Raw genomic sequence first — 5659 nt, 5'->3', positions numbered from 1 at the left:
ATTGAAGAGTGGTTGGACGAGAAGATTCAGAAGTTCGTGACACAGGAAAATAGAACTCTGCAGGTACCCGAGAAAAGGTGGCTGGATCACTACGTATATACAGAAATCCATGAGATCTTCTTCACGTCTTTTCCTTCTGAACTGTATGAGTGGATCACGAGGTTAGCCGACTGCCAGGGAAGGTGTAAGCTTGAGCAACTGATATTGTGGACTCCAGAATTAGTGCGGAGACTAGAGGCATCAGAAGATAAGATCACGCAAGCTATGGACCATTGGCTCGACCGGATAATAGGGACATTTATCATTGAATTTGCGATAGACATGATCGTAAGCTACAGTGAAGCAGAACAACGTTTTCTCAAAGGACCGCAAGGTAAGTACACTAAATCTTTGAATACCTGGATTAAGATGCTATTATGTGAAAAGCGGGTTATACGAATACATTAATGTTTGGAATGAGATGGAGTGAAAAGATCTACAGAGGTAGCAGGAAGTAGGAAACAATCCCTTAATTTCTCCTTCGTGAGAGTGCAAGGAAGAGCTCGCTTGGGTCTCTCTGAAAAGTGCAGTGAGTTTGATAAGGCAACGCATTCTGCAGTTACCACCTCCACCCACGCCACCACCCACTTCACCTCCTTCACCTCCATGTCCACCCACTCCAACCCCACCAACCCCACAGTTTAGCATGGCAAGCGCGATGAAGCTACCTGTATTTAGAGGAGTAGGGAATGAGGATTCGGACCAGTTCTGGTTCGTTGTAAGAGTAGTGTGGGAAGCGCAAAGGGTCATGGATGACAACATTAAGAAGGCTACATTAGTGAGCACTCTGCAGGATTGCGCCTTGACATGGTATATCAAGCAATCTAATGATCGCCCAAATGCAAGGATAACAGAGAGCGAGGATGCATTGAATAAAGAATTTAGCCGGCCGAAATTAGAGACACAGTCAATCATTGGGTTTAAAGAGATTGTGATGCTTCTAGGTGAGACCCCCTAGGATCTGGATCAACGGCTAAAGAGTATGATCCGCGAGGCTAATATGACACTCATGGATGCACAACAACGCGCATGGTTTGTGGCATCTGTAACACCGCAACTGAGGATGGCGCTATCGCAACAAAAACTTTCTACCCAGGCCAAAGCATTAGAAATGGCAATGAGGTTGCATGAGACACTGATACAGGATTCGAGACTGGGATTTCAACAAATCCATGCACAACTACAGAATCTCTACCTGGAAATGTAGAGCTTGAAGTAGGACAGGGCATCACAGCTAGAGGTGCACGAGGAAGTGTGGTGCATAAAATGCAAAGGCCAGGGCCATGACAAGGACCACTTTCCAGTATTCGCAAACTACTTGGTAGGAGGGTCCAATGCCATTGAGACTGGAGGCACAGGCAGGGCCGAGTGTGACACTCGCATTATGGTGCGTGATCTGTCAGATAGGAGGAAAACACACGATGAATAATTGTCATTTGTTGCAGAAGTATACACCGGCACCCGAGCAACTATTTTGTAATTTCTGTAGGTTAGTGGGGCACGACGAGCATGCTTGTCGTAGCTACGATTTAATGATGGATCGGACCCTAGCCTATAGAATGCAAACATAAATGTGAGGCCTCGACCCAGCTGCAGGGATGGCACGCACTGGATTTCAGGGGCAAGGTTGAGGATGAGGAGGAATGGGGTTAGGAAGGGGCCACTGATAGTTAATATGTTACAATTGCGGAGGACGAGGGAACTACGCTCGTGATTGTACCAACCCGAAAAGGACATCCTATTCATAATGTGCTCAGTTTGATCATGAAATGATATATTTTCCTACGTTGATCGCACAAATGTGCGAGAAAGGGGTACTCTAGCCTCCTCGGACTCAGAATATCAAAATGATGGGGTCTGAACTACGGGAAGAAGACCCAAATGTGAAAATGATGCTCAGAAGTGGTGCAACCGTAGGGGACGATAAGGGGAAGCAGCCCGAGGAGGATACATGGGTTGGCAAGGCTCGTACAAAATAACCTGAGTTTGACTTAGAACGTGCAAAGGAGACATTCATGGAAGCTAAGAAGAGCTTTGCGGAGGCCTCCACTTCAGGTTGTAAGGATCAACCAGAGCCAGGGATGGATCCTTCTATGCTTACTACCTTTTTGGAGACATGAATGAAACTACTGTGTGACAATAAGGCAGTTAAGGGACTACAGGAATTGATCACTAGGTGTACGGGATCAAGGGAATCATGCGTAGTCCGAAAACTGGGAAAGTGTACATTGTCCACCGGGAGGGAAATGAGATTGGCGGTGCAGATTAGCGAGTATGAAATAGACCAGGTAATCCTAGACCTAGGTTCGGATGTGAACGTGTTACCGAAGTAGACATGGGAATGCATGGGCAGGATTGTGTTACAGTGGTCCCTTATTCAATTATGAATGGAGAACCAACAAAATATTTTACCCATGGGAAGGTTGCAAGGGGTAAAGTTGATATCTAAGGCGCGAGCACACAGACGAACTTTGAAGTAATATATATTGTCGATGACATCAATCATTATCCCGCGTTTCTAGGAATAGACTGGGTCACTGATATGAATGGAGTCATTAACCTAAAGAAGTGGAAGATGATATTCAAGAAAAATTCCCTACACGTAGTAGTTCTGCTAGACCCAGCCGAGGGAGAGAATTACACTGAACCAGTGCGCGACGATGAAAGTGATGATGAGCTAGATTGTATTTACCAAATAATGGTGCGAAACCAGGATTGGGTGAACTCGACTACAGATGGGAGAATATCATGGGAGCACGACAGCTCCTGTACCTCAGATTCAGACGAAGAAATAGAATGTTGACAAAATCGACTACACAAAGTGACAACTCTAAATTGAAACATGATGATTAGATCACTGCATTGTGTGATGACGGAGGCAAGGGAACTACCAACATATGATGGAGTAATAGCGGTGGATGAATTCCTGGACAAATTTGAAAGCGAAATATCAGAACAACAGCAATACGGTGCGTTGGAATGGGCATTGGGTGCAACATCTGCACGATGGTGGAGTAGACATCAGAAGAGCATTGTAAATTGGCGCAAATGTAGGAGGCGGATGTGCTTAGGGTTTGGAAGACCCCAGTGGCGAACGAGAGCTGGGCAACAAGGATGAAGCAGCTTGCATGCCCACCTATGTCGATGGGTGTAGACGTGTACTGTGCAAGCACATCCCAGACTAAGGATAAAAAATTAGAACTAGATGCGACAACAGGAAAAGTGACAAATATTCCACATCAGAGCATTCAAAAAGCTATGCAGAATCATGAGCATAGTTCACTAGGTGAGACGAATTGACTAGGACCTGCGTGTACCAATGGTTCGATGGGCCTATAGGTCCATAAGCAAAGACCCAAGTGTAGAAGTGATCCCAACACTGACGAGAAGAGACGAAACCATAAGAGAAGAGAATTCTTGGCTAGTATAGGGGGCCAAATTTCCAAAGTATAGCCCCATTAGAGGAGACTGAACAAATTATATTGAAACTACAAAATCAACTTGTGAAATTTAAGGAAGGCAAGGCTAGGAAAACATAGATGGATGTTGTATGTTTTTCAGATTTTAGAGTATAGAGGGAATTTAGAGCCCCATTCATAAATAATGATGTATTTTGTTTTTGACATGTATTTTGATCAGTGCCATTTTGAAATTTTTTGAGATATTCAAACTTTACATGTTATGTGCATTGGAATCTTTAAAAATGATTTTTAAAGACTGCCTAAATATTTTAAGCATTTTTTAGTAAACCAAGTCAATTAAATGAAATCAGATTGAGTCAAGCTGAGTTTTAGTGGGAGTCCAAGTTGACCCACGACTAGTTCCAAGTCTAAGTTTGAGTTGGACTCCAAGTTGACACTTGACCAATTATGAGTTTGAAAACATTGATTTATACATAAGCATAAATATATTTTTCGTATTTTATATAAATTTTCTTTTTGACATTATGAATTTTAATTTTATTTTTTGTTTTAATTTACATGTGTTACCCATGTATGTTATAATCTCATGCATATTGGGTTGTAGAATGCACCTAGGTTCTCCTAGTGTTATAATTCATTTCTAGTGAAGCTTTTACAATTGGTCTACATTTCTTATTTCGGTTTCTAGTGTACTGCAATATGTTAGCCACAACACATTTTTGACACTTTTTCATGTTACAATTTTTGTTATTTTGATAAAGGAGACCAACCTAATTTGCAGATTTCTTAGAGGAGACCAATATGTTGTACCCTTGGGCTTATTGGATGAAGGAAAAGTTATTTTGGGTGTGTTGGCCTGCCCAAATTTTCTTTGGACATCTATTAGCATCGATTCTCTGCCTTCAAATGATCCAATTGGTTTCAATTTTTATCTACGAGAGAAGGAGATGGCACTATTGTGCAATCATTGGATGGCTCTGTACAACCTAAAGGGGCATGTAACACTTTCATTTTTAGCCAAGAATAATCTTTTGTTGGGAGTGATACTAACACCATAGTTGATATTTTAGCTTTATTTCCATCTGATATTAAAAGTTGATTTAATGTACTTTTGCATAGGTGTATGTATGTGCCATAGAAAATCCCAAAGAAGCATTTATCTTTGAATCATACGAGGCAACACATTCCATGCATGACTTAACAACTGCAATAGTGAAGGTATTTTTCCATCAAGTTGAAGATCTTGTGATATTCCTTTTTTCAATTGGAAAATGAACCATTATTAATGAGTTGGGATCTACCTTTTCTTAGAGGCCATGACCAAGGGGCATCTCTTCCATTAAATTCATCCAATACTTACATCTTTCCTCTTATGTTGAGTTAGACCACAACCATGGGCCATCAAACTAGGACTTCCACCCACATTTGGATGCGGTATATAACTCCATTTGCCACATTAGTTCAGTAACATGTCTTCAGGTAGTTTTGAACCTAGTTTTGTGCACTGAAAGTTCTTTGATTTAACCATAGGACAAAAACCCACCTGAGAGATTTTTGAGTTGTTTTCTTCAATTTTTTTTTAACATAGAGTTTAGTAATTTATTTACTGGATAAAATGTCAAATTCTGACGAAAATACCCTTGACAGATCATGGGTGTAAAAGCACCATCAATTAGAATATACAGTCAAGAAAAATATGGAGCAATGACAAGGGGTGATGGAGAATTATACCTTCACTTTCCCAATCTAGGCTATAGTGAAAATATTTGGGATCATGTAGTTGGCTACATTATAATCTAAGGTGATTCTATATTTTTTATTCCTTCTAGGCATTTTTTGAATTTTTCTTTCTCAAATACTTATTCCCATGGGGTACTTTCAATGAATGATAATTGTGTTCTATTATTTTATTTATTGTAGCGTGATTGGATCAAATTGCTAAAATGATATACATTTCAAGGCAATAAATATGTTATTATGATGAATGTTTATTACTATTGTGTAAGGTTAGATGACAAATATGTTTCACGTAATTATTGATTAATGATGAAATTATTGGGTAGTTCTATCTACCAACTCATAAATTATGTAAGCCTTTTAACAATGTGATAGGAATTGATCTTGACATGTGTTCCATGTTATTGTTCCTTGGCCATGCTACAAGACCCTATCTACTATGGTAGTATTGGTAAGTTTTG

The 5659-nt window shown here is 40.4% G+C and overlaps 1 pseudogene; it reads left to right on the top strand.

Annotated features, from left to right (window-relative positions):
* Window positions 1-1889: 1889 nt before the first annotated feature.
* Window positions 1890-5261, top strand: LOC149158978 (3'(2'),5'-bisphosphate nucleotidase 1-like; annotated as a pseudogene).
* Window positions 5262-5659: the final 398 nt, after the last annotated feature.

This window comes from Pinus tabuliformis, chromosome 5_2, assembly GCF_031772625.1.
Source record: "Pinus tabuliformis cultivar Carrire ecotype Pingquan chromosome 5_2, CPIR1, whole genome shotgun sequence".
Lineage (NCBI taxonomy): Eukaryota > Viridiplantae > Streptophyta > Pinopsida > Pinales > Pinaceae > Pinus > Pinus tabuliformis.
Note: the sequence above shows the minus strand (reverse complement) of the source record. Positions and strands in the feature narration are given on the sequence as shown.